The 11,168-nt window shown below is 37.8% G+C and overlaps 2 long non-coding RNA genes across 3 annotated transcripts; both read left to right on the top strand.

Moving 5' to 3' along the window:
* The first annotated feature begins 796 nt into the window (after positions 1-796).
* On the top strand, positions 797-10,524 carry LOC136665008 (uncharacterized). 2 transcript variants are annotated; one of them, XR_010795195.1, is made up of 4 exons: positions 797-928; positions 9,501-9,629; positions 9,750-9,963; positions 10,047-10,524. It is a non-coding gene; the product is annotated as an uncharacterized lncRNA (long non-coding RNA). The 2 variants fall into 2 exon arrangements; XR_010795194.1 differs by having other exon boundaries at positions 9,750-10,524.
* On the top strand, positions 1,027-5,728 carry LOC136665007 (uncharacterized). The gene is made up of 3 exons (XR_010795193.1): positions 1,027-1,214; positions 2,470-2,554; positions 4,045-5,728. It is a non-coding gene; the product is annotated as an uncharacterized lncRNA (long non-coding RNA).
* Positions 10,525-11,168: the final 644 nt, after the last annotated feature.

Raw genomic sequence — 11,168 nt, 5'->3', positions numbered from 1 at the left:
TCAAATCTTTTAGTTAACATTGTGATATTGATTTTTACACATATTCCATAACAAAATGAACAACGCTAACAAACAACACTAAGAATCAAACTTTATATTTATTACATAATGATAAACAATACAAACTTCATTACTGAAGCACTCATGAGATTAGCAGAATAATCTTCAGCTGTCAGAAACTATTAAACGTATTTGTGTTCAACAAGACGCCACGAGCTTTGTTTGCAGCTGATAAGACTCTCCAATATTCTCAGACATTAACGTCATTAACATCACATGTGACTAACACAAAAGCCCCAGGACTGTCACACTGCACTCACTCCACACCGTCTCCTACAGGACTTCCACCGAGGAGACAGACATTACACTAGGAACCTCTCCATCTGTTTGTTTTCATCATTTTATTACGATTAATAATTTTTTTTCAATCATTTTTAGAAGAATAAAATGCCTGAACACACACACACTCAATAGAAACCTAAACCAGTCAATATGGGGTAATAAATATATGCACAATGTGAATTTGTAAAATACATGGCCATTTTTAAAGAAGTTTGTTTGGAATATATTTAAAAATAAAACCACCTATTTGAAATTTATTTTACATTTTACATATAATGCAAAGGGATAAATGGATTACATAAAGCGACTGACCAAAATAAAAAATAACTTTTCTTTAATTATCCGCTGTCCTGAATTATATACGAAGCTTAAAAATGAAAAAGAAAGAAAGAGCATTCCTTAAAACGCGTTGGAGATTTAACGTTAAAAAAGACAAGAGATGACGTCATGACTACAGAGAGGTGTAGCAACGGTTCTGTGAGAAAAAAAATAATAATTTAAAGGGAAAAGAAAGAATGAAAGTATTACACGAAGAAACAAATATAGGGAAATAAAAAAGACAAGAAGATGAGAGACAGAGCAGAAGGTGAGTTGGAGCGGTTTCAGAGCTGTGCGAGTGTGTTAGCCACCAGGCTAAAGTGAGGGGCGCTGAGAGACCGCGGATAGAGAGACTTCACACACACACACAGAGAGAGAGAGAGAGAGAGAGAGAGAGAGAGAGACTGTCAAAAAAAAGTTGTGGAGCTGTCAGGCCCACCCTCAGAACACTAAAAAAAACAGCAAAAGGAGATTGGAAGACTCTATTTCCTGCGTTGTTCTTGTTGTTTGCGAGCTCCCGTTTCGCGACGGAGTAAATTGGACTTTTTTTGGGGGTAAGTTGTGATCTATCTGCCGTCTGGTTCAGACCGTTAAAAACCACTAAAACCAACAGCAGCAGCATCGCGTTGGAAAGGAAGAGATTCGCCAGAGTTTAACAGCTGAGCGCGGTTCTGCCCAGTGTTTACATCCGAGTTCTGTCGACTATTTCATACACCATCAGTGTTTTACAAGAGGAATAAAATTTACGAACGCCGCAGTTAAAAAGCTTTTTATTTCGATTTGGTCAAAGAGCGGGTGTTTTAGTAGATTTGCTCGCCTCTGCCCAACAGCCCACAATAAAATAAGCAGGCCTTCAGCAGCCTGTTATTAATTTATAGTTTTCTGTGTTTTACCGTATTTATTTATATAATAAAGGCGAATTAAGAATAACAAAACACACATGTATTTATTAACCGCAGTCATGTTAGTGAATTCTTGGTGGTGGTTATATATATTTTGATTACATATATTTTCATAATTTAATCAACACGCGTTCCTCAGATTTTTTTAAATTAATCATTATTATTATTGTGTTTGATGGTTTAAAGGGATTTTTAATTATATTTAATAAACTATTATATTATTTAACAATAACTACTTTCATAACATTTTAAAATAATAGAAAGACGACAAATATCAAGACTTTTACCCAAAATATTAATGCACACTAATTTGAAAAGTGATAATATATTTGTATATTCTATATTTGTATATAATATATTTAAAAATATTTAGGAAATCAATAAATGTATTATTGTTATTATTATTATTATTATTATTATTATTATTATTATTATTATTCTGAGGGTGGATGTGGTTCAAAAACCTTAAACCAATCCAAACAAACCCTTAGCTTTGTTGAGACTGGGAAGGATAGGATGTTTAAAATGAAGAAGTTGCCATGTTAAATTAAATATTGCATCTTACACAGCATTGTAGATTCCTAAACTGTGTATAAAGGTGGGCAGAAAAGAGTTATCTGACTCCCTTCCCTTATCTGAATTGCTGCTGGCACCATTAGTGTTTAACTAGGCTATATGTCCTCTGAACCGAGATTATAACCCTGTCTGTAAAACAGATGTTATTGAAAAGGCCTGTATAAGCGAATAAACTCTGCTGTTCTGAAGAGACATTAGCTGGTTTTGTGATCCGGAGGTATAGAAGCAGGTAACTGTGCTGCACTCATACATTTTTAACTCTCACGTGAATAGAGAGGTGAAAATGGACTTGTTGATGGCATATTCACTGCTTTGTTCTTTCCTCTTAAAGTATTGAGGAATCAGCCGCCTGAGTGCTTCAGAATCAGAGAGAGATGAAGCCCATGCCCTGAATGAACCTCTGTCCATAGTGCAGAGTGAGTGTGTGATTGTTCTGCACTGGATCAGCCTTGACATCATCTCAGCTAAATGACTGACATTGCTATGTGACTGGCTATTTGCTCAGAATAGCTTTATGCAGGGCACCATGGAGACCAGCAAGGTTCTGTCGAGACTACTTCGAGGATCCTGAGGGTACATTTATAGCAGGTCAATGTTAATATAAACAAAGTTTTGGACCTGTAGACGATGATAAGTAAGAATGCACAGTACACGTGACCCTGTTCTTCATTGATTTTGTATTCAGATATTTTGACACCTCTGGTTATATCATTGCTTATATTTTGTTGGAAATACATTAGTACGTCCTCAGTAAGGTGATTATTAAATATAAGGTTTGCTAAAATAAAAAATATATATTATAAATATTATTAACACCAAATGCTGGATAATATCTTTACCAATATTAAAATTTCAATATTAAAATAAATATTATCAATTTTTTATTTTAGCTGTTCATCACAAAGACAAATTGAATTGTTTTGAAGGATGTGATAAAAATTCATAAAAATACTTAAATACTTAAAGTAAATAAATGTTTAAAGTACTTTGATATTTGGTCAAACAAAAAGCTCGTAAGACCATGGTCTGACATCATATTTTCATGTTAATGTAAAACTTGGACTACCCCAATTGGTCCATTTATCTTAACTTCACACACTGTAAATAGCTGGGGTTTTTAAAAGATTATTTTAAACATTAAAAATGACATTTTGTTGCAACACCAACAGTGTAATATCAGTACTCATGATCAGCCATAACATTAACACTGCCTCTTTGTACATTCACTGTTCTTTCAGCTCCACTGACCGCACAGGAGCATTTTGTAGATCTCCTTCTACACCACCACGTAACAGGTATGATTTTGGTGGAGATTATATCAATGCTGCAGTGACACCGATGTGGTGGGAACCTCTGTATTAGACACCTACAGTCCAGCAGTGAGTCTGTGAGGGGGTTTAAAAACTCCAGGAGTGCTGCTGTGTTTGATCCACTGATACCAACATAATACTAACACACCACCACCACCACCATGTCATTGTCTCTGCAGCACTGAGAATGATGCACCACCCAAATGAAACCCGCTCTATGGTGGTCCAGTGGGGGTCCTGACCATTTGAAGCAGAGGGTTAATTAAATGGACTACAGTCTGAAGTTGTCGAACTACAAAGTGCTCCTGTTTGGTTAGTGGAGCTGAGAAAATGGACAGTGAGTATAGAAACAAGGAGATGGTGTTATTTATTTATTTATCTGTGTATATTTCATCCAATTACATGAAACCATGTACTATTTTGAAAATACTGGGATGCTTTCAATACCAGTCAGCCATATTGGATTTTAAGAAACTGAAATTCAGTTAGATAAAGCTGGTAAATAATTGTCAAGCCATGAGTGCCGCCTCGCCAGAAATCCCAGAACTGAAACGACCTTACAGTTTTTTTTTTCTTTTCTCTCTCTTCCCCCCCAGAATTCCCACCTGAGATTGGAGAGATTGGGGTTTAATTATCCACCAGGGTTGAGGGGAGGGGTGTGTGAACATCTGTGCTGTCTGGAATGGACTGGTGTATCAGAGACCAAAGCCCAGCTTCTTGCATTTATGATCATTTGTGTCTAGTGCTCCATCTACTTGCAACTTCCAAAAAAATAAACCTGTTTAGAAAAATGACTGACAGAAAAGCAGATAGAATTCAGTTCATTTTAACAGCTTATTAAACAGTATTAAAATAATATATAGATGTATAAACCTGATATAAACCTGATAATATATAAACCCTGCGTCCAGTCACTGTCTGTGTGGAGTTTGGTGTTTCCTAAAAACACTACCGTGGCACTACAGGGTCCACTTCCAGAGACAAATGCACATGAAGTTATTAATATGCCATGGATTTTGCTATTATTCTCAGGAGAGAGAGTGAGAGATACAATATAGGTGTATTATTTAATGCTTGTATTTAGTGTGAAAAAGTGTATTTGATGACTCTTAAATATCTCAAATTCATCCATATAAATGCCTCATAACTTCACTGGCTTCAGTTTGGTAGCTATATTTCTCCCTGATGTCCTCTCTCTCTCTCTCTCTCTCTCTCTCTCTCTCTCTCTCATTGTGCTTGGTGTGTGTGTGATTGTGTGTGTTACACCTAAAACCAGTAGTTCCACTTCCCATGTCTTCTTTCGTGCAATGGCCTTCATAGAGAAAAACAAGCCCAGCCCCGTGGTCACCTCCTAGCCTCTCCATTACTCATTCCTCCCCTCTCTCTCTCTCTCTGTGTATTTCTCTCTCTTTTCTGTCTGAGAACAGACCTCTTCTCAAGCCAAGTCAAACACAGCCTACAGCCCTCTCCTGACACATGACAGCCGTCAATCAAAGCCCTTACTGCAGCACACATATACGTCTTCACAAATATAAGCTCTCCAGGCCTCTCGTGGTCCTGTCCTCCTGGGGAGAATGCCATGCTTGTGTGTGTGTGTGTGTGTGTGTGTGTGTGTGTGCACGCACGTGGTTTGGTCGGTGGAGGAGTGGCGTCAGATTGATGTTTTTCATGTTTGTGGCCATGGCACATTTGGAATATGAGTGAAGGGTGGAAAAAAGGAAAGAAAGTAAGAAAAAAGCCACGAAGAACACAAAGAGGACAAAGAAAATCATCATCATTTATGTACTGACCAATTTTAGATGGAAAATGACCACTGATAGCATCATTTAATCCAAGACCAGTTCTCGTAAAGGAATAATTAAGCTAAAAAAATGTCTACACAAATTTACCCGACATTCATATGTAATCAGTCCGCTAAAGAAGATTTTGTGTCTAAAGTTGTCCTCTGTAGTTTTGCAGTGAATATACAAGGCTAATGTAATTCTGTACCATGCTAAAAACCATTCTGATATTCAGTCCTGCCTCTGAACGTACAGTAATCTGAAGTAGACTTACTTATCATCACTTAATAGAAGAAGGAAAAAACCTTATGTCAATGTACGTCAGTGTAATAAAAATATTCTTTTATTGTTTTGGAGTATTTCTATTGGTCCATTCATCATGACATTTTCACACAATGTGAAAGACAGTGATGTTATGTGGTTTATGTTATCAATTAAAATACAGCTACTACTGTTTTTTGTATTTAATATAACAGCTGAGTTTCCCTCTGGGTTTGATAAAGAGATCTATCTCTATCTATCTCTCTGTAATGATGGGTGAATGGACAAAACACACACAAACTAAATTTATATTCCTCATTCACCCAAAATAAATATAAAAAATAAACCCAAACGATTTTTTCTATGTGCCTGTTGTCACTGTTTACACTTTAATTTGATCCGATTTTTTCTGTGTGGTGTTGATACTCCTGCTGTACAGATGATGTGTAGAATTATCACAATGACAATAATATATCATCCTATCGTCCACCTTCTGCTTCTCGTTTTTGATTAGGGTACGTAAAAACCTTCACCACCTAAAGAAGACTTCTGGGGTTAGGTTACTAAAAAAAACTTGGTTTAAGCAAGTGTATTTTACCATTGGTCTTAGCTGATCAGCTACATTTGCCATAAGGAGAAATGTGTAACTTCATTGCTTTTATTAACTATTCTTTTGTCTCTAAAAGTAGTTTTAGGTGTGCTACTCCAGCAGGGTTGGGACAAAAGCGTGTGTAGAAGTAAATGAGCAAATGAAAGGGAGTTAGCTTGAGAGAAGTGGAGGGAGAACCAGCCCAGCATGATGAAATGTTTGTGTCTTGGCTCGCTAATTACACTTTGCCACAGCCTCGCTCACAGAAACTTTCCGCTGTTGTCATTTGGCCTCTCGGCTCCATCAAGGGAGAGCGCAGCCAAATGAGTTTCCACACACGCTGTAATTTACATCCAGCCTGATTTCAGCGTTTATTTTTAAGCTCATGGAAAAATCGGGCTCTCTTTTCACACACCGCTAATTTCACTGTGCTTTCCACAAAAGCCTCTTTCAAAATGGCCATTCAAATCATCCACATAAGCAAGCCCACACCTATAAATTACTGCATGACACAAGTGTGAAGCTCACTGCTTTATGGCAGATCCCACTCACAGAAATAGAATATATTCTCAGAGCAAGGCAGGGAGCCTTGCTTTTTTTAAGCTAAGCTAAGATATTATCACTTGGAAATGAAAAGGGGAACAAAGATTTATTGTAGCTGGGTGGTTTCAATTAACACATGGTTTTCTGTGTGGGTTCAAGACACTGGAGCATGCTCACACTCTCTGAAACTTTTGGAAGCTCTGTGAAACCTATATTAAACCTCCAGCAAAAGAGCCAAATTGTAATCATTGTCATCCAGTTTATGTCTTTGAATTTGTGTCCCCTGCAGGTAGCGTTGGCTGCATTTTGTCGGTTGTCTTGATGATGGTAAAATGAGGTGTTTGGAAGGAGGCGGTTCCAAAAAGTCTGAAACATGATTAAAAATAATATTTTTATTCCAGGCTTGACTGACTTTGAAGAGATTTACCGTCTTCTTCTTTGGAGTTCTTTGGAGCAATGCGATAGAAGAACTAGCGTTGGTTCCCTAAGGACCTTTCCAATAGGAAATATAGATGTGACTCTATTAGAACCATTTTGAAGTAGGATTTTGCCTTAATATAAAGCAGTTAGAATGAGCTCCTAAACCTTTTAACGATTCCTCACACCAAAAGAATAACCATTTTTATTTGTTATCTTTTAAAATACTCTATATTCAAGTACTCTATGGGGACCTGAAGTGGTCCTTCATTACGAGAGTTTTTGTTATGACAGAGACAGTGTTATACAGACATTTAAATGTCCAGTGTTCCAGTGAAAAATGTAAATGATGTTCAACCCTATGTTGAAGTGTACACTTTGTGCCCCTCTGGTCACCACAGTCTACTCTGACATCTATGTATAGTCTTTTAAACTGTGTGTGAACTGGTCCAAATCCCAAAACCCTCAACACTTAAAAATAAAAACTGCAAATAAAGGTCCTTCACAACGATGCTGTAAATGAACACAAAGGGAGGTGTGTGATTATGGAAACATTTAAGCAATCCAAGAACCTTTCAAGAACTTTTATTTTGAAGATGGCTTACTAAATGAGAAGAATAAGAGGCTACTTTGTGTGTGAGAATGAAAGGGAGAGGTAGAGAGAAAGAAGAGAAAGGAATTTACGACAGTGTCATGGAGGAGGCACGGGGGGAGGGAAGCTGCATGCTGATGGCGAAGCTGTTGTCTTTGAGCTTGTAAACTGTCAGCCATTTCGCTGGCTCTGGGGGTGCTGTTTGGTTAGGTGTGTGTTTACGTGGAAGTGGGCTCTCCAGGGGGTTCATGGGAGAGCCTGCAGTGAAGGTGTGACATTGTCCAGTCCACACACGTAAAACTGCTTGCGCTTTGACCTTTGACCTCAGTGTACGGGATCTCAACACAAGTGTCCCTTTCACAATGAGCTGAATTCAGCTTCTCCAACTCAGTGCTTGACTTTACATAGCACAGTTTACAAGAGGAAAACTGATCTCAGAACTGAGCTCTTTTTAATGTGTGTGTGGTTTGCACCATTATTTATTTATATTTTTATTTATGAAATCAAAGGAACCCATACTCACTTGTACACTGAGTGTTTCATTTTCACAGAACAAACCATTGTTATGTAGCATGTAAGGTTTAAAATGTGCAGTGCCCTCCACCGTCCACAAACAGAAACTAAGATGTAAGAACTGCTCATTTTGAATTCACTGTTCATGTGATGTCACACACACAAAAATGTGTTTTTTACATTTTGGTGACTGGATATTTCTGAAGGTTAAATGAGATAGTTTTGCTGTGGCTGTGGTCTCTGCCAATGAGTCCAAACCTTAGCCAAACAGCTTTAAAGAGCATGTGGTCAAAGCTCTGTATACTGCAGTCTAATTTAACATTAAGAAGAATCAGTCATGTATGTTACCACTAATATATTTAAATATAATTTCCCTGCTTTGTATTCTTTGTTCTGTGCTGCCCTCAAGCCAAGTGTGTGTGTGTGTGTTTGTGTGAGAGGTATTTGTGATTTAGTGCACGTGTCTTCCCTGATTTTTTTTTTCCCTTTTTTTTTTTTAATTTCCTCTGAATAGTTGATTCAGCATCAGCTGGCCTGTGTGTGTGTGTGTATGTGTGTGTGTGCAGCTGTAAGGCAGTGCTGATTGTGATAGTGATTGTGTTCTGCTTACTGGTGTGAATGGAGCTGCTGTAAATCTGTAGGATAAGATTTAGAGAGGCCTCGGCTCAGAGCCGAGCATGCTCTAAGGGGAGTCCTTGCGCACGCACACACATTGGTTTTCTTGCACTGGGGACCATTTTATATACACTTCAATAGTTTATGTGAAGACTTACTTTATACATAAGTATTACTAGCCTAATCCTAACCCTAAAACATGTCTTCACCGTTAATTTTCTAATTTAGCATGAGAAGTCCGCACAACATGAGCATGTGGCCCCCACAACATGATATATCCCTCGTACACACACATCAGTTGTAAATTCTTCTCTGAATTTGATCAAAGGCAGCAGGCCCAGCTTGGCCCCTCTTCTTTCTTTCTCTTTCCATTTCTGCCTGTAAACACATCACTGTTTGTACTAATGTTGTTTTATGAAATGTCATTTAAAGGTTCCCTTTTTCCTGATAATACAAACCTAACCCTATGTAAGTTATTTCAGTACAGAACATATGAGCTTGTGTATTGTGTCCCAGATGACGTAGGTTCAAGACAATATAGTCCTTCTGTTGAATAAACCACATAACGGTTTTTAAAGCATATTCCAGTGTAAAGGGCAGATATCAGAGAGAGAAATAAAACACAGCGTCGTATCTGTAGATCTGTACTGTGGGGTGGTCACTTGGTCGTTCTGAATAAACCTACGTTTGATTTCCTGAGGAACAGGTATTTGACTGCTCCATATCCTTTTATACCCATAGGGCTTTGTTGACGTCTCTCAGTAACAGGATGGACAGGAGTAGCTGTGGGTTATTTCGATTTGAAACAAGACTGGAACTTGACTTTCTACTGTCACAGATGAATGCGTTTTCTTTATCTACTGGTGACAGGTTTGTTTACCTTGCGTGATTGTCTAGAGTTCCATTTGCTGTAACTTTTTATACATCTGATTTTTACTGAATTAATTTTTTTCTCCCCTTCCTTTGGTGTGTGTATTATTGTATTTTAAGCTCCTTTTTCTGTGAGACTTAAATAAATGGAGAAATCAGAGTTTGGCACAAAACTGTGTATACAGTGAGCTAATGGAGTTATGAGGTTTTTGTGTGACAGCAACAATATACAACTGTGTGAATGCAACTCGGTGCCGTTTAGCTTCATCCACTCCCACAGTGATCCATGACAGTTATACACACTTATTGATCAGATCCAGAAAGAGAAGAGCGAGTGAGTCCCTTCTTCTATTGGATTATAGGGACACTTCATTTAAAGTGTAAGTGTATACTGATTTGGTTTTCTGTTTCCATTAGACGGGACTAATGTCTTCTTTTTGACAAGCTGCAATGCCTCACTGGTCCATCCAGGGAACACCTTTAACAATAAACTCAATTTTACAAGAAAGATGTTTTATGTAATATGCAAGTTTTCAAAAGTAACGTTTAACTTTCACTGTGTTTATCTGGTTATTCTCTGGAATAATTATTTTTCATAAACATTCAGGCCATTTTTCAGGATGTCATTCCAAAGACACCATTTTTCTGGCATCTTTGGAAAATCCATTAACTTAACATAACTGCTCCTGCTGTGAACTGTACACTGTTGAAAATGTGCAGGTATTTATGGTATATATGTATATGTATTTGTATGTGGTTGTGTGTGTGTACATCACTTTTGTGTTTTTCCCGGAGAACACAATGTAAAAATGTTGCTTAAGCATTGTCTGTGATATATTTTTGGTTCATATTTAGTTTTGCATTTGAACATTTTTGACAAATAAACTGCCTCACAGATCAGCATTCTCCAGCAGCCGGCCTCATATTATGGTCTGTTACTATATTTGTATCTGGGTGATTTCAGGAATTCAACACATCAGTTTATTTAATTTGGAAATGTGCTTCTACTGGACTCTATAAATATATTGAAACTGTATAAATCTATAGGTACACATAGGTTGAAGGTTATTCTTAGTGTTTCATTAAGCACATCATATGTCTATAATACTGGCAAGGCCATCAGCTCCACCCACTCTGTGTCCAGCTGCAATGCCATCCACTTCCCATCCCCAATTACCCTAGTCTTTTTTTTTCACTTTGACAACTTAGGCCAGCAAGCTATAGACAGAAAGATATACAACTGAAATAAAAAAAAAAGACATTCAATCAAACAGCTGTACCACTTTTAGGATCAAGACCCTGATATATTAGTTTCTGTTTGCATCACTTTCCCCTCTGTGAGTGGACAATGCTAGGCTAACACAGCAGGCCTTAAAAGTCCCTCCTCTATAAACTCTCCTGTTTTCTCTTGCCCAAACTCAGTGACCGCCCCCTCCCTGTGTCCACACACACACACACACACACACGTTCCCCTTGCTCCCCTTGCTTGGTGAATGTAAATGAGGTGGAACGGCTGAATTTGTAACGCCGGCGACAGTA

Source organism: Hoplias malabaricus, chromosome 13 (assembly GCF_029633855.1).
Source record: "Hoplias malabaricus isolate fHopMal1 chromosome 13, fHopMal1.hap1, whole genome shotgun sequence".
Classification (NCBI taxonomy): Eukaryota; Metazoa; Chordata; class Actinopteri; order Characiformes; family Erythrinidae; genus Hoplias; species Hoplias malabaricus.
This window is presented reverse-complemented; position numbering and strand designations above follow the sequence as displayed.